At 34.5% G+C, this 20,000-nt stretch overlaps 1 long non-coding RNA gene across 2 annotated transcripts in view; it reads right to left on the reverse strand.

Annotated features, from left to right (window-relative positions):
- Positions 1–20,000, reverse strand: part of LOC118766900 — a 526,709-nt gene that overhangs the window by 218,376 nt on the left and 288,333 nt on the right. For both annotated transcript variants that reach the window (XR_005002809.1, XR_005002810.1), the window contains exon 3: positions 18,180–18,247. This is a non-coding gene — a long non-coding RNA (uncharacterized LOC118766900). The remainder of the gene's footprint in view (positions 1–18,179; positions 18,248–20,000) is intronic.

Consider the following 20,000-nt stretch of genomic DNA (forward strand, 5'->3'; position numbering starts at 1 on the left):
AACTATGATTTCAAATTATTCGAAGCTTGAAACTGCGACCTACTCACTGAAACAAATTGGTGTTGCATCATATTTGATATGTATACATAGTTGTTTTTACATATATATTATTTTATTCTTAGAACACATAGATATGTGAGAGTGTGCTTAGAAAAATGGTTTTGCACGCTGATCACACGCAACAAGAAACATTCATAAAGACTCCATGGCTTTAACCGATTATATACACATACGCCGTAGAACCACCAGAAAAGTGTATTATATTTTCTTGTTTTATACTGAATTATTATGAACTGCTTTCGGGATTTCATATCTTCACTCACTCCGAAAATATATGGTATCTATACATTTCATAATTGCAAATAACTGAGGTAGGTGGAGCCTGATAAATGTATATACCTGTGTGTGTATTGCATAAGTTCCATATGCCGAGATAAATAATTTTTTTGTCCACTTCCAGTACATCCCAAATTTGTGTGTGTGTGTGTGTATAAACATGCATCCTTGCATGCATGAAGTATTCACAGGTGTATTATATATATATATATAAAGAGAGAGAGCATGAGAGTGAAAGAGAGAAAAAGAGAGGGAGAGAGGGATTCATGTGGGTGCATGCAATACGTATGTATATAAGTATATATGTAGCCATGCATATAAAGTGTGAATTTTGTTTGTTTTTTGTATGTGTTGTGATACTTTTGTGTGATGTGACAAATAACTTTCCGCGATGTTTTCTTTTATCCCTATATATGTTCATTTTTTTCTCTTTTCAGTATACAACACACAGACAAATTGCAGCCCTGTGGTGTGATATTTCTACAGTTTCTCCTTTGATCTCATTAACACTGTTATTGTTCTGCATACACTGAAATGGAACCAGATGTAGTTCGCTTATCTGTGTATCTAAAGAAATAACTTTGAAATAACGTTGATTGAACTCATGGTGAACTATATGAAGCATTTCCTTGATTTTGGTCTCTATAGATTTGCTGAAATCTTTTCAACTTCGTACGCCATTAACTTTGAATTGTGTTCCTGGTTAACGGGCATGTTTCAACAGACTTATGTAACCTTTTTGGTACTCAGATATTGACTAGCCTATTGATGCGAATCTTAATTTCTTCATTTGTAGGTGCGGTTGTAACTAACCTAAAAGTTAGTTGGAAGTTCTATTCAATATCTTCTTATAGAGATATGGTTGATTACAAAATGTTTATTAGGCGAGACGTATTTCTGGTCTGTAACGACAGAGCATTGAATCAATTTTCTGTTAGTTAAAATATCAAAACAATGAGAAGGTTGTCGTATCGCATAACACTTCAGACGGGTCAGAGTAAAGGTTACTATATTGTACACTTGAGACTGAAAAATTATCTGAATGGCAAATCGTTCAATTGTTATATGGCGGTTACAAAGAAATTAATGCGTGTTTATTTCTGCGTTGTGGACATTAGTTATCAACAAAGATAAGACTAGTTACTAATATTTAAATACTAAATTTCTGATGGTTTTCCATTACTAAATTCGAAGTGCAGACCATGATATGGAATGCACAATTCAAACATATATTCACCGAAGAAGGTATTAGATTCTGAAAAACATTATTCTTTAATATCTTTCGCATGTATAAGGCGATGAGCAACAAGGTAGCAGCATCTTGTGTGTTTTATATTCTGAGTTCAAATTCCATTGAGATCAACTTTATTTTCTTTCTTTCGCGGCCTATAGGATAAGTACCAGTTGAGCATTGGGGTCGATAAAATCGACTTAAGCCACCCGCCAAAATAGCTGTTCTTCTGCCAAAATTTGGAAGCAATATCTTTAGTACACACACTCACGCATATATATATATATATATATATACATTATTCAAAAGCAGCAGAAATATAACAAAAGCTGTTACTCAGAGTTTCACGTTCCCGTTCGTCGGACAATTTTGTTAAAAAAACACTTTTTGTAATCAACCATATTTTTTAAAAATAAAATTGTCCGACGTACGGGAAGGTGAAACTCTGAGTAACAGCTTTTGTTATCTTTCTGCTGCTTTTAAATGAACATATTACCCTATCTCTGGTATTTGAGTACTCTTTTTTCACCTCGTTTCACATTTATGTGCTTACTCCGGTATATATATATATATATATATATATATATATATATATATATATATATATATATGTATGTATGTACGTATGTATATGTGTGTGTGTGCGTGTGTATGTGTATATATGTATTGTGTATATATATATGTGGGCGCATGGGCTGGTAGTTAGGGTATTTCACTCAATATCTAGTAATCGAGAGTTCAATTCCCGTTGTGTTCTTTAGCAAAACATTTCATTTCACTTTGCACCAGTTAACTCAGTTCTAATGAGAACCTTACAATGGAACACTCGTCAGATCATGAGGAAATGATACGATGCTCCCCTTGCCAGCGCAGTGGCATCATTTGAAAGCTGAAATATTATAGTTTTATTTTGAGCCAGAAATAACACTATAACTGATGCTATATTGTTGATAACTAGTTTTCTTTTCTAAGATACTATTCGTTATCTTTAGAATGAACAATGGTTGGCCGTGGTATCGTGCTCATATCTGTAATCAGCTTTTAAGGATATTAGTGAAGATTATGATGTTATACTTTGAGTGACAAGCATTTCATTAATCTAGACATAGTATCGTTTTGTATAATTTGATTGTATAGTTTTGTATAGTTATGGGTATTGATGTGTCATTTGTATCATTGTAGTTTTGTGCAATGTTCTTTCAGTAAAAACTAATTATTTTTATCAAGTAAGAGTTGCCTATATTTGCTGTTAAGTACTCCGTAGATATAAGATACTTTACGGAGAATCCAAGTATTTATTCATTGACATTTCTGTATATCAGCGCATTGCTTGAATTCTGAAAATAGTTGAATTAATGACGTACGTGTCAACAGATAAGGCGGCGACCTGGCAGAATCGTTAGCACGCCGGGCAAAATGCTTAGCAGTATTTCGCCTGCCGCTACGTTCTGAGTTCAAATTCTGCCGAGATCGACTTTGCCTTTCATCCTTTCGGGGTCGATTAGATAAGTACTAGTTATGCACTGGGGTCGATATCATCGACTTAATCCGTTTGTCTGTCCTTGTTTGTCCTCTCTGTGTTTAGCCCCTTGTGGGTAGTAAAGAAATAGGTATTTCGTGTGCTGTTACGTTCTGAGTTCAAATTCCGCCGAGATCGACTTTGCCTTTCATCCTTTCGGGGTCGATTAGATAAGTACTAGTTATGCACTGGGGTCGATATCATCGACTTAATCCGTTTGTCTGTCCTTGTTTGTCCTCTCTGTGTTTAGCCCCTTGTGGGTAATAAAGAAATAGTTCGGATTAACAGATAAACTTGTTACATGTTCTTGGGGGTTAAATTTGTTAACTTCAGCGCCTTTTGTTCCAGGAGTATTCCCATGCGTTCAGAAACACGAAAGATGCCATTTGGCTCATTCTGTTTCACCACATAACTCTCATAATTTCTACATTATAACGCATATTTACAGGAGTGGCTGTGTGGTAAGTAGCTTTCTAACCAACCACATGGTTCTGGGTTCAATCCCACTGCGTGGAATCTTGAGCAAGTGTCTTCTGCTATAGCCCCGGGCCGACCCATGCCTTGTGAGTGGATTTGGTAGACGGAAACTGAAAGAAGCCTGTCGTGTATATGTATATATATATATATATTATATATATATATATATATATATATGTATGTGTGTGTGTGTTTGTGTGTCTGTGTTTGTCCCCCTAGCATTGCTTGTTAACCGATGCTGGTGTGTGTTTACGTCCCCATCACTTAGCGGTTCGGCAAAAGAGACCGATAGAATAAGTAATGGGCTTACAAAGAATAAGTCCCGGGGTTGATTTGCTCGACTAAAGGCGGTGCTCCAGCATGGCCGCAGTCAAATGACTGAAACAAGTAAAAGAGTAAGAGAGAGAGGGTATTTACAAAATAAATTCTCTACATAAATTCTAAAATAAATGTACACTGATGGATCACACCAATAAAAGCGATCCTCACAACGTTCATCTTTCAATAACAACAGCATTTATAGATTCGCTCTTAACCCATCGTAATCCCTACCTGTAATAACACGATAAAACTTGCGCAAATTCTATTTATTATAGAGAGATATTAAATCTTACTGTAACACATGTGGTAAAATATAGAAAGTTTTTCTCCTTGCAAGACACCAATCTTTCGACAACAAACATACATGTGACAATATATTTTGAAGTAAAAAAATCATTTGCCGAGTTTATACAGAAATTGCATAACATCCGTTAGTCTACGATTGCCGCTTTTAGATATTAACTTTGCTAACGAGGCAATTCACAAGTACACACACACACACACACACACACACACACACACACACGCACACATACATTCATTCACCCGCACATTATATGTGAGTATATATCATGGTATCACTGTATTAACCAGATTTTTGGATTTTTCAGAGTGTTCCTCAACAAACGACTATGACAACTGGCCTGAATAATGTACGTCATAGGAGCACAATGTCGGTTACGACGACGAAGGTCCCAGCTGATACGATCAATGGAACAGCTTGCTCGTGAAATTAACGTGCAAGTGACTGAGCAATCCACAGACACGTGTACCACTAACGTAGTTCTCATGGAGATTCAGCGTGACACAGAGCGTGATAAGGCTAGCCCTTTTGAAATACACGTACAACTCACGTTTACCAGTTGAGTGGACTGGAGTAACGTGAAATAAAGTGTCTTGCTGAAGGACACAACGCGTCGCCAGGAATCGAACTCACGACCTTACAGTTGCGAGCCGAATGACGTAACCACTAAGCCACGCGCCTTACGTCAAATACTACGAAAGTTAATACCATCTTTACAAACCTACTAGTAGTCCAACTGAACTCATTTGTTCTATTACATTACTACAAAGCGTCAGTGCATTTGACCAGCATATCAATGTGATTTTCACAGGAGTATATCGTGTATATTCTATAGATATTATTTTATATGTTGCATGGGGGCAGGCCTAGACGACTGCGTAAGCGTTCTGCTTCCCAGCCATGTGATCTTGTGTTTATTCTCACTGTGCTACACTTCGGGCAAGTGCCTCTTAATATAGCCATGAGCTGTCCAAGACGTGCAATTAGATTCAGTAGATGGAAACTGAAAGAAGCTCATCATACATGTGAGTCTGTATGTGTGTGCGACTGTATGTATATGAGTATGTCTTCGTGTTTTCTTGAGTTTTTTCCTCACTCATCCATTGAAACATGGTGTTAGATTGTTTAGGAACCCGTAACTTTGCGGTCTAAGAACAGTGACAATTAGAATAAATACTAGACTTCACAAAATAAGTATTGTAATGATTTGTTTATCCAAATCCCTCAAGGCGGTATACCAGCACGACCGTAGTACAATGACTGGAATAAGTAAATAATAAAAGGGAAAAGATACGGTGAAAAATTTGAAGCAATATTATAGATATTACATGGTTTCTGTTGAACGATTGATTTGGTCTTCGTTTTAAAGGAATGCAATTGAGAAAACACGAAGAGAATAAAATTAATAAACAATATCTACTTCGGTGAAGAAACACATAGAACAGAATCAAAACAACGGTAAATAGATAGAAATGACTGAACAAGATAGCGTACAATACATACATCAATTTCAAAGCAAATATGATAGACATATTGCACTTAAACTAGAAAATATTTAAGTGCAGAAGATAAGCTAATATTCATCGATTCTACAGCTGTCCCGATAACAATTTATAGTTATTCCCAAACGGCGGTTAAATTTATACGACCAGACAAGAAAGCAAAAAATTTAAGACTGCATTTTGAATGCACTACTGGAACTCAGACAAGGAACGATGAATGTTTCCAAGAATTCGTTTAGACAGGTGGTATATTCTGCAAACAGTAGTTTATTATATACTGTCTACTACATGAAAGCATGACAAGAAAAGCGTATTGTAAAGACTAAAAAAAGAATAATACAAAAAAGAACTAGAAGATATTTCGAAAATACAAAATTAGTTCTGTATTAAAAGAAACGAGCGAATATCGAACAATGGTTGAAGTAAGATACTTTTATGAGACAACTGGGAAATAACAATGCAAAGTTGATAAAATGTCTTAAAAATTAATTTTCATATGTTGCTACCAATCGTCATATACAGATGGTGCCCGCAATAAATCTTGGAGTAAGCCAGATATAATTGAACAAAAGAGTAGGGGATAAACAAAAATATGAAGAATTGGTGATATGTGGAGCAGGTAATTTTGAACCACAAAATTGTTTTGCGATATCAGAGCTAAAACGTTTCTCTTAGAACAGACAAAAACAATGAAAAGAAGAGAAACAAATTGTGTAACAGTGAATAAATATTTAGAGATTTTGTGGAATCGATCACTTTCTTTCTTCAGAAACGAATATGCTTAGACTATAAAAAAATTGTATGCTTCAAAAATACTGGACATTATGTCAGCATTGCGCAATATTCTCAGGATCATATCCTATAAATAATGAAAATCTAGATGGAATAGCAAACGAGAAGACAATGGTATTCGGAAATATGGTAAATATCCAAGATTGACAATATCGTGGCAGTGGTCAGATATTGTTATGAAGGTAAATAGAAAATATTTTAGCTGAACAAGAGATAAGAAAATACGATGATCATCTAAACTGACACAGATATAGTTATATCTAAAATCTGGAGATATAAATATCTGGACATATAATATATATATATATATATATACATATAAATTAAATATATATCTATATATATAATATATATATATATATATACATATAAATATAATATATATATATATAACATATAAATATATATATATATATACATATAAATATGATATATATATAATATAAATATATATATATATAATATAAATATATAATATACATATAAATATATATATATACATAAAAATACATATATTATATATACATATAAATTATATATATATATATATACATATAAATATATATATATATACATATAAACTATATATATATATATATAATATATATATATATATATATATAATACTATATATATATATATATATATATATAGATAATATATAAAATATAATATAATATTAATTAGAGACAAAACCACTATTTTGCAAATCAAAAAAGAAAAGACTTAATCAATACATAAAAAATTTTAATATAAAGTAAATAAATCGCCACTACAATAAATATAAATATATATATATATATATATACATACATATAATTATTATATATATTACATATAAATATATATATATATACATATAAATATATATATATATATACATATAAATATATATATACATATAAATATATATATATACATATAATATATATATATACATATAAAAATAATAGTTATCGCCATACTAATATGGCATTCTTATAAAAATAAGAAAAAAGCTGTCCGCTTATTAGCTCCATCAGGCCATCGCCTTAAGTTAGCTATTTGATACACAAACTGTATCCATATAACCTTCGAACAAGGAGGTCAGTCGCTCCACACTACTTGACCGGCAGCTACAGACGGCTTCGGGGTATTGCCCCTTTTCAATGCAGCGTAGCCAGCCAGTAGGTGTCGCTTCGACATCTCTGTTCGATGGTTTTATTTACCTAGTTTCGGTGGAATACATCCACTTGTTTTCAATAATAGAAATATTAAAATTACTAAGTCTCTCTAAAAGGAGAACAGCGGCAGCGTTCCCGGAAAATAATAGTTATCGCCATACTAATATGGCATTCTTATAAAAATAAGAAAAAAGCTGTCCGCTTATTAGCTCCATGAGGCCATCGCCTTAAGTTAGCTATTTGATACACAAACTGTATCCATATAACCTTCGAACAAGGGAGGTCAGTCGCTCCACACTACTTGACCGGCAGCTACAGACGCGTTTCGGGGTATTGCCCCTTTTCAATGTAGACGATGGGGTGCCGATTGTGAACCTCTGTATTACTGATAAATTAAACACTATACAGTCAAGAGATAACGTTCTAAATTTAGAAATAAAATCTTTTCTCCCTGCATCCACAAACAATATCTTGCACTCAAATATCATTTTAATATTTCTATTTTTGAAAAGAAGTGGATGTATTCCACCGAAACTAGGTAAATAAAACCATCGAACAGAGATTGTCGGAAGCGACACCTACTGGCTGGCTACGCTGCATTGAAAAGGGGCAATACCCCGAAACGCGTCTGTAGCTGCCGGTCAAGTTGTGTGGGAGCGACGACCTCCCTTGTTCGAAGGTTATATGGATACAGTTTGTGTATCAAATAGCTAACTTAAGGCGATGGCCTCATGGAGCTAATAAGGACAGCTTTTTTCTTATTTTTATAAGAATGCCATATTAGTATGACGATAACTATTAGTTTCCGGGAACGCTGCCGCTGTTCTCTTTTAGAGAGACTTAGTAATTTTAATATTTCTATTATATACATATAAATATATATATACATATAAATATATATATATACATATGATATATATATTATAAATATAAATATATATATATATATTATATAATATATATATATATATATATATAATATATATATATATATTTTGTGAAAAAGAAGTTCGAAAATGCTGCTGTATTATACAATTTTTAATTTTATATATAAATATGTATATATAAAAATTAAAAATTGTATAATACAGCAGCATTTTCGAACTTCATTTTTCACAAATATATACCTACTCGTATACGAGCTAACCTATTATAAATATATATATATATATATATTATATAATATAATATATATAATCTATATATACATATAAATATATATATATATATATATATACATATATATATATATATATATATTATATATATATATATATTTATATAATATATATATACATAGAAATATATATATACATAGAAATATATTATATATATATATACATAGAGAAATATATATAGATAAATAGAAATATGTATTATACATAGAAATATATATATATATATATATATATATATATATATATATATATATATATATATATATATAAGAATGAACCCACCGGAATCTACCCAGTATTCACTCTTATTGAGTGAGAAAACGGTATGGACGATTTTTGGAGTCTAATAATACCCTGTACGCCTATTTGATAATGAAGATTTACAAACATACTTTCCCAGTTATACCCGGTTTACCTACCATTATAAACAATACCAAATGTTCTTTCTCAAACCTTTCATAATGTGATACAAGTCTTTGGTGTAGCAATTGCATGCGGCTGAAAAGGGCTTTTAAACTATCTGTTACGTCGATTATACATTGATGTAAGAATAAGTTGTTTTATAAAGCTCGAAACATATGTATCGCGCCAACCTTTGTGTCCTGTTTTTCATTTATTTCTTTTGATACATACATCCTCTCACCTATGCTACTAGCTGGCATATACAGGTGCTTACATTTATCAAGTATTCACCCTGAATTTATATATATATAATATATAATATATATATATATATATATTACTATAGATAATGGCTGTGTGGTAAGAAGCTTGCTTCCCAACTCATGCTTCCACCTTTGTCAAGTGCCTTCTACTATAGCCTCGGCCGATAAAGCCTTGTAAGTGGATTTGGATTTGGAAGACGGGAACTTGAGAGAAGCCTGTCCTCTCTCTATATGTGTGTGTGTGGGTACGTGTGTGCATGTGTGTGCATCTTTGAGTTTGTGTTCGTCCGCCACCACCGCTTGATAACCAGTGTTGTAGTGTATATTTTCCGTAACCTAGCGTTTCGGTAAAATACGCCGATATAATAAATGCTAATTTCAAAAAATAATACCTCAAGACGGTGCACCAGCATTGTCGCAGTCCCATGCGGGAAGCAAGGAAAAGCTAAAAATTATATATATATATATTATATATATATATATATATATATAATATAGAGAGAGAGAAGAGAGAGAGAGACAGACAGACAGAGAGAGATAGACTGTCAAACAACCTGAGTGACTGACAGATACACATACAGACTTACACATAGATAGCTAGATTGAGAAATAGATAGATAGATAGATAGATAGATAGATAGATAGATAGATAGATAGATAGATAGACATAGATAGATAGATAGATAGATAGATAGATAGATAGTAATAGATAGATAGATAGATAGACAGATAGATAGATGAATAGATAGACAGATATGTTTCTTTATTAGTCACACAGGGTTGCACACAGACGGGACAGATTACAAAGTAGAGCTTTTCTTTTTTGGGGAAGAAGAAAAAAGTGGGGTAGGTTTTCGATCAAATTGGATCATGAAAGGGAAAGAGGAAAAAAGAAAAAAAGGGAAAGAAACAAAAGAAAAGAGAAAAAGGAGAAAAAAGAAGACAGATAGATAGATAGATAGATAGACAGATAGATAGATAGATAGATAGATAGATAGATAGATAGACATCACTCACATATTAAGAAAAAATACGTCCAATACAATAGAAATTAGGACAAACCTAAATCTAATAGCAAAGAGTTGCAGATCTTAAAAATGGAAAAAGAAAACATGTGGAAGAAAATGACGGTAGTTCCAAGATAAGATAATAAAACTTATTGTATGATGAAGAATATATGAATATATTACGCGATTTCTGAAGTAAAGCTATATGGATATCACACTGTACACCGCCATAGTTGAAAAAACCGTTTCTAAATTGAGCGGTTAGAAATTTGAGATGTTTTTTTGTGGTACCAAAAGAGATATATTTATTCAAATTTTACTTGAAGAAAACTGAGTATCCGCCGTAAATGGAATCAACCAGGAAGCAAAATGACGATGTGTAAAAGAGAAAAATTATTTAGGCAACCAGGAAAAGAGAACAAATAAGATTTAGAAATATTAAACAAAAAGACTTAAAATCAAATTAACCTCAATATGGGCAATTATTATTATTATTATATCCTGAATCAAAACCCAAATTAAATTAATTAGTAATCAATATATTGGTACTTGTAACCAATATTTATCTGCGCCTGACATCCAATGGAATAAAATTTAGAACAGAGATCTTGTAAATAATACAATAATTTCTATTAATTCAATCTACAAATCTAATCTATGTAAATTCAATTTGCATTCCTAAATAAACCGATGGACAAGACGTCGTATCCAAATGTTGTCTATGTATTCCTTGCAGTTAAACGAAATATATACACCCTGAAGATGCAAAATACGATATTCTAAGCAGCTGTGAAACATGGAAATTCTATAATGTTAATTCAATACAAAGAGATCAAAGGAAGCCTAATCAGAAATACGTACATTAGGTACAATGGCATAAAAAAGGCAACAGACATATAACAAAGAACACCGAGTAAGTGCAATCGCAAGAACAAACACAGATAATACGTTAATGAAAATATGTCTATGAGCACGCACGCGGGCATATATATAAATTTCGTACATATATAGGCGCAGGAGTGGCTGTGTGGTAAGTAGCTTGCTAACTAACCACATGGTTCCGGGTTCAGTCCCACTGCGTGGCATCTTGGGCAAGTGTCTTCTGCTATAGCCCCGGGCCGACCAATGCCCTGTGAGTGGATTTGGTAGACGGAAACTGTCGTATTATATATATATATATATATATATATATATATATATAAATATATGTATGTGTGTGTATGTGTTTGTGTGTCTGTGTTTGTCCCCCTAGCATTGCTTGACAACCGATGCTGGTGTGTTTACGTCCCCGTCACTTAGCGGTTCGGCAAAAGAGACCGATAGAATAAGTACTGGGCTTACAAAGAATAAGTCCCGGGGTCGATTTGCTCGACTAAAGGCGGTGCTCCAGCATGCCACAGTCAAATTACTGAAATATTTATATACTCTTTACTCTTTTACTCTTTCAGTTATTGGGCAAGAGTAAAGAGTATATAAATTTTCGTACATATCATTATTAGGCGTAGGAGTGGCTGTGTGGTAAGTAGCTGATACAGGTACACAAGCAGCATTGAAGATAATGATGAATATATCGATGGATATATCGAAGAGTAGGAGGTGAAAGACCCTCGTTATAGGGTTTGAAACCTCATCTTACTCTTTTACTCTTTTTTTACTTGTTCGAGTCCTTTGACTGCGGCCATGCTGGAGCACCGTCTTTAGTCGAGCAAATCGACCCCGGGACTTATTCTTTGTAACCTCTATGTGACGGCGACGTAAACACACCAGCATCAGTTGTCAAGCAATGCTAGGGGGACAAACACAGACACACAAACATGCACACACATATATATATATACATATATACGACGGGCTTCTTTCAGTTTCCGTCTACCAAATCCACTCACAAGGCTTTAATCCGCCCCAGGCTATAGTAGAAGATGCCACGCAGTGGGACTGAACCCGGAACCATGCAGTTGGTAAGCAAGCTACTTACCACACAGCCACTCCTGCACCTCTTATTGTATTATTTGTAGTTTATAAACTCAATTCTGTGTTTAAAAAAACATACATGTTAAGTAAGAGGTTTTAGTGCCTCCTTCTTGTAAGAGATTTGAAACCTCATATTGATTATTTTAAAAAAGAGAAAAATCCAATCGGCGGGTGTTGGGTTTCATCTCTCATTTATTTATTTTATTTCATTTTCATTCAATAATGTGTTTGTCCAGCCCGCAAAGCTACACACTCTTTGTACTGTCTATAATGACAAATTTTATGAAATAAAGTAGCTTGCTTACGAAGCACATGGTTGCGGTTTCAGTTCCACTGCGTGGTCATTTGGGCAAGTGTCTTCTACTATAACCTCGGGCCGACGAAAGCCTTGTGAGTGCATTTGGTAGACGGAAACAGAAAGAAGACCATCGTATATATGTATGTGTGTGTATGTCTGTTTGTCCCCCTCCCCCCAACATCACATGACAACCGATGCTGGTGTGTTTACGTCCCCGTAACTTAGCGGTTTCAGCAAAAGTTACCGATGGAATAAGTACTAAGCTTACAAAGAATAAGTCCTGGAGTCGACTTGCTCGACTAAAGGTGGTGCTCCAGCATGGCCACACTCAAATGACCGAAACAAGAAAAAGAGCTAAAGAGTAAACGAGTTTAAATAATATTGCGTGTGTATGTGTGCATGTGAGTGCGAGTGTGTGTGTGTGTGTGTGTGTGTAGAAACATATGTGTATGTATATGTTAATGCAATCGAAATTGAAACAATTGTTGCATTCTCTTTTTTATAATTGCCATTTTACTTGGTGGAAACGCAATGGCCCAGTGGTTAGGGCAGCGGACTCGCAATCGGAGGATCGCGGTTTCGATTCCCAGACCGGGCATTGTGAGTGTTTATTGAGCGAAAACACCTAAAGCTCCACGAGGCTCCGGCAGGGGATGGTGGTGAACCCTGCTGTACTCTTTCACCACAACTTTCTCTCATTCTTATTTCTGTTGTACCTGTATTTCAAAGGGCCGGCCTTGTCACAATCTGCGTCACGCTGAATCTCCCAGAGAACTACGTTAAGGGTACACGTGTCTGTGGAGTGCTCAGCCACTTGCACGTTAATATCACGAGCAAGCTGTTCCGTTGGTCGTATCAGCTGGGGCCCTCATCGTTGCAACCGACGGAGTGCTAAAAGATTTTACTTGTAACAACACCTTTGGATCTATTCCTTTTGAACGGCACACGTCAACACAATTTCTAGTTAACTAAACACTTTAAAACTTCGTATACTGTTAGAATGTGTCAAAATAAAACTTTTTGTCTCTTGGCTTTATTCAGAACATTCTAGAGTTTGTAAGTTTAACGTAGTTTAATTTTTCGAATTTTGACCAATGAATCGCCTCTATTTAGCTAAAATCATTTGCTGTGTCTAAAACTGAGACAACATCCTGTCACTAACTCTAACCCTCACCCTCAACCAAACCCTAACCCTATTTTTTTTCTTAATTATTAAATTAATTTAATTGTTACGCGTGTAAAAAAAAAACGAAAGGCTAAAACGAAAGCAATGGAAAATAATTTAAACAATTAACAAAAATATTTCTAACAAAATAATTCTATAATTTTATACACACGCTTTCCGTCCGTATACGTTAAACTACGTTAAACTTACAAATAACAATTTTCTCAAGAAAGCCAAGAGAGAAAAAGTGTTTTATTTTGACACATTCTACCAGTATACGAAGTGTTTATTTAACTAGAAATTGTGTTGACATGTGCCGTTCAAAAGGAAAAGATCCACCCCTTTTTCTGCTTTAAAACCCACAGACAATTAATTTTGAATGGCTTTTGGGGTCTGGAAGGGATTAAGAATATTTATTTGATTTCAATGACGAAAATTGATTTGTAGAGTGAGTAAATCGTGTGACGAACTTGGTCATGGAACGAATTAAACTCGTACTATGAGGTATCCCCGTATATATCATTTGTGCGTATATTCACTGATAAGGATCTTATCGGTGAATAAAGAAGATGCGAATCTACAAACACAATAAATATAAATCTCAAATGCAAACAAATGAAGGTAATATGCATGTTATTTAGACTTTGTAGTAGCAAGGAAGTTATCGTTAGAGAATTGAATGTAACTCTAAACACTGAAAAGAAGTATCGAGACCAACTGTCGAATATTCAAAGCAATAAGGAAAGCTGAAATTTCAACTGTATACTGCAGCAATTAATGGAAAACTGTGAAATGGTGAAGTTGATCTAACAACCATCGGTAACATCTTATGATGTGCGGCCAATGCTTTGGGAAAGCAAATTGGAATTGAAATATAAAAAGAAGTGAACAGACATGTCAACAAACAACCGGAGAAGAAAAGTCAAAAATACAGAAAGAAATTAATCATCTGAGATGTGAATTGTCGATTGTCTGTGAGATTTGGAAGGAAATAAATGTCGAATGTAGAAAAGCAAGATACAATTTTAAGAAGAAAAAAAAATAATTCAAAATAACAGAGAAAGAAAGCGTCTCTATAATCAAAATGAATCAGAAAAAGCACATACTAGATTAAGCAGTACGGAGTCGGATATATATATATATATATATATATATATATATATATATATAATATATATATATATAGATATATATAGAGAGAATTTTGTAAACAGAGAGACGCAAAGGAATTTTTTTAAACGGAAACACAACCAATAGAAAATAAAGTATCTAAGTTATTGGACTGAAGTTGAAAAAGTTTAGAAGAATACCAAGTTTAACAAGAGAAATAATGAGAAACATGATTATCAGGAAAAAATAAAAGGACTGAACATGTAAAACAACAAATGGTAGTATTCGAAGAAGCAGTGTCAAGGCAGCTCTGAAGCAAAGCTCACTAATGGGGATCGCCAGAATAAATCAAATCCTAAATAATTATTATCCATATACGCTTGCTGCAAAGGAAAGAGAAGCACTCCGTCGGTTACGACGACGAGGGTTCCGGTTGATCCGAATCAACGGAACAGCCTGCACGTGAAATTAACGTGTAAGTGGCTGAGCACTCCACAGACACGTGCACCCTTTACGTAGTTCTCGGGGGATATTCAGCGTGACACAGAGAGTGACAAGGCTGGCCCTTTGAAATACAGGTACAACAGAAACAGGGAGTAAGAGTGAGAGAAAGTTGCGTGCGGTGAAAGAGTACAGCAGGGATCTCCACCATCCCTGCTGGAGCCTCGTGGAGCTTTAAAGGTGTTTTCTCTCAATAAACACTCACAACGCCCGGTCTGGGAATCGAAACCGCGATCCTATGACCGCGAGTCCGTTGCCCTAACCACTGGGCCATTGCTGCAAAACACGAAGGACTAACATAGAAGTAAGTGCAAGCGTACAGAATACTGACAAAAATTGCCAACTGGTTAGTGGAAGATACGGTATATATCCTGCTGAGAAATTAGAGACGACCCCCCACAAAACAAATGAAGAGAAAACAAGCAGCGGTAGAGTTATTACATTTCTGACTTTATTTTATATAGGTTTATATATCTTTTATCTTTCGTTTCTTTCAGTCGTTTGATTACGACCATACTGGGGGACCACCTTGTAGGATTTTAGTTGAACAAATCGACCCAATGGCTTATTCTTTTTTTAAGCTTAGTATTTATGCTTTGGGTCTTTTTACTGAACCTCTAGGATACAGGGGCCTAAACACACCAACATCAGTTTTCAAAAGGTGGTTGGACACATACACATACATACACACACTCACACACACACACACACACACATATGGGTGTGTGTGTGTGTGTATGTATATATATACGAGAAGAAAATGGATATAATAAAAATGGGAAGGTCGTGGTTTCGCTGGTTTGGCTGTGTGGTAAGTAGCTTGTTTACCAACCATATCGTTCCGGGTTCAGTCCCACTGCGTGGCACCTTGGGCAAGTGTCTTCTACTATAGGCTCGGGCCGACCAAAGCCTTGTCAGTGGATTTGGTAGACGGAAACTGAAAAGAAGCCCGTCGTATATATGTATATATATATATAATATATATATATATATATGCATGTGTGCGTTTGTGTGTCTGTGTTTGTCCCCCTAGCATTGCTTGACAACCGATGCTGGTGTGTTTATGTCACCGTTACTTAGCGGTTCGGCCAAAGAGACCGATATAATAAGCACTGGGCTTACAAAAGAATAAGTCCCGGGGTCGAGTTGCTCGATTAAAGGCGGTGCTCCAGCATGGCCGCATCAAATGACTGAAACAACTAAAAGAGAGTCAAAGAGTAAAGAATATACCAGCGAAAATCAAGAGCTTGCCAAAGTTATATCCATTTTCTTCTCCTATATAACCTAAACTTCGATTTACCACCACACCACCTGCTACCATACAAGCTTACAAAAGACTGTACCTACCCTGGTAATAACCAAGAGCGATAATTAAATCCAGAGTCGCTCTTGGTTATTACCTGTGTAATATATATATATATATATATATATATATTATATTAAATTAGAGATAAAACCACTATTAAGCAAATCATACAACGAAAATCTTAAGGCAATACATAAGATTAATTAATTTATATTATTTTAAACGCTGTAAAAGACGTTTTCTGATTCAAAATTTTAGTTCATTGATTAAACCTCGCCAAGTTAAATATTTCAATCACCTGAAGAATGACTGTAACTCGTATTTTTACGAATTGGACAGCCATGAAACGATCGTAGTATTATACTAATTATCTTTTTTTAATAATTTTGATATATATTTAAAATAATATAAATTAATTAATCTTATGTATTGGCTTAAGTTTTTCATTGTATGATTTGCCTAATAGTGGTTTTATCTCTAATTTAATATAATATAATATTTTACTATAAAATTGGATTCAATCCTAAATCTGATTTTTCCCTGTAAGTTTGGATTTATTCCCTAATATTTTATTATATATATATATATATATATATATATATATATATATAGTATGATTGGTCCAAGGTCGCAGTAAAGGACATCTCTCAAAGGTAGGACTCAGATTTGAATTATGTGATTGGGAAACAGAGAAATCGATGTTAGTGGTTGAGTTAAACCTAAGGATTCGCTTCTTCAAATTCTGTTTCATTTTCCCATTCGTCAGCAAATGTGTTGACGTTTTCATTGTTGCTTTCCCCCATTTTACCCAGTAATTTCAGTTCTAATTTACATAGCGTCATTTTCTGCAAAAACACAACGAAAAGACATTTGGATACGACAGAGATAAGTAGCAACATATTAGAGGGTTATCCAGGGTATGAAGAGGGGGATTGGAAATATGCAATGGTGAAGAAGCAAGAAATAGATGAACTGTTAGTAAGGTGTGAAAATAGGAATGTGAAAGTGGTGGAGTGGGAAATTGGGGAGGAGATAAAGAAGGAGTTTAAAGAAAGATATGCGATGGACTTGGGGGATACGTGTACTGAAATTGGGGAGAACAATGGATGATAGGGTACGAAGGACAGGTAAGTGATGCTGGCGGATGGGGCCGATAGCATCGCTTTCATATTACCATTTTTTTCATTTAAAATTCATCTTTCATATTATTAATTGTAATGTTTTATGTCCCCAATGTTTTGTAATGTCCCCTCTCCGTCGCCCCTTGTGGGTAATAAAAAATCACAGAGATAAGTAGCAACGAAAGACTAATACGGTTTGCTTAGAAACTTACCTTTATCCTTCATCCGAATATGGGCGCAACAATCTATACATTCCTAGGTTTCCTCACTAGAAAATAGTCTGCAAAGAAAAAAAAAATTATATCAATCAATAACTGATTCGTTTTTATCGGAAGTTTTCAAAGAAAATTTAACACCAACAAAACCTGTAGATAGATAATTAACAATATTAAGAAGCATAATTCAATTAGTAATAGTTAGTATCAGAAACAAAGGATGCCCCGAGAAATGTTGTTAAGCATTTTCTGAAGTTTCATTAATTTTTTTCCATTCTCAACTCTAGTACATAAGTTGTTGTTGTTGTTGTTGTTGTTGTTGTTGTTGTTGTTGTTGTTGTTGTTGTTGTTGTTGTTGTTGTTGTTGTTGTTGTTGTTGTTGTTCTTCTTCTTCTTTCTTCTTCTTCTTCTTCTTCTTCTTCTTCTTCTTATTATTATTATTATTATATTATTATTATTATTATTTTCATTATCATCTTCTTACAATGTTGTTTCCATTTCTTGGCGAGCGTTTTTCTTGACAGAGAAACGTACTGTAGGTAATGATATGTCATTAAAACAAACACACCAGATTTCTCATTTACAGAGTCATAAGAAAGAGGAGATGGGAAGACAGAGAGAAAAATGGGAAAAATAGAAAAGTAAACAAAAAAAAATAAGAGGGGGAAAGGGGGTGAGTCTTTTTCTTCTTCTTCTTCTTCTTCTTCTTCTTCTTCTTCTTCTTATTATTATTATTATTATTATTATTGAGTGAGAGAGCAATGCATGCCATCAAAATGACACTGGGGTAAAATATACGAAGCCCAATATACCCATCGTGACTACCCGTCTGATAAGGGTACACCAGGCACATACATCACAACCAAATGTGTGCGACATAGTGATCTCATGTCAAGATAAACAGCACATGACCTTGCAGGTGGGGGCCTAGTTATAATTTTCTTCTTTTCGGGTACCCAATTCCGCTCAAAAGGTCCTTGAATAAGGATTCTTTAATGATGTTGAACGAATCAACCATGTTTCCAGAGGTGGATTATTCAAACTCCAAAGAATCCTTTTCATCACATAGCTATGATGCTCACTTACTATTTCTGCTCGTGATCAGAGATGTACATATCGTCAGCCACTAAGGGACATGCTCAACTGGTTAAGGTCAAACAACTGACAGGAAAATATGTGGTATTGAGCAGACAAGACAAAACACTTCCAATCAGTTAAGATCAGAATGCACGAGATCCACTGCCTGGTACTGCATCAGGACATTTATTATTATTATTATCATTCAGTAGTTTTATTTTTATAGCGTGCTTTCATTTCACTACCGAGCGCAGCTCTGTGTGCCTTGGGTATGTGCTGTGATTTGTTGTGTTGCTCTGATGGTTATTGTATGGAAAGTGTTCTGCGTAGGATGTGTGCAGTGCCTAGTAGTGCAATTTTCTGTATGTTATATGTGTTTGTAAGTCCTGGTGTTTTTGTTATGTATTTGTCTGAATATTTTTTTATCATGCCTAATGCACCTACTATGATAGGAATTGTTTCTGTTTTCAGGTTCCACATTCTAGTTACCTCTATTTCCAGGTCTTTGTATTTTGAGAGTTTCTCCATTTCTTTTAGAGACACGTTGTCATCAGCCGGTATTGATACATCAATTAGAAAGCATTTTTTTTCTTCATGATCTCTGACAACTATATCTGGTCTGTTGGCCTTAATTTCTCTATCTGTGTGTATCGGCATATCCCAGAGTATGGTTGCTTTCTCGTTTTCTGTGACCTTTTCTGGTGTGTGCCTATACCATCTTTTTTCTGTTGTTATTCCACA

This window comes from Octopus sinensis, linkage group LG18 (assembly GCF_006345805.1).
Source record: "Octopus sinensis linkage group LG18, ASM634580v1, whole genome shotgun sequence".
Taxonomy (NCBI): domain Eukaryota; kingdom Metazoa; phylum Mollusca; class Cephalopoda; order Octopoda; family Octopodidae; genus Octopus; species Octopus sinensis.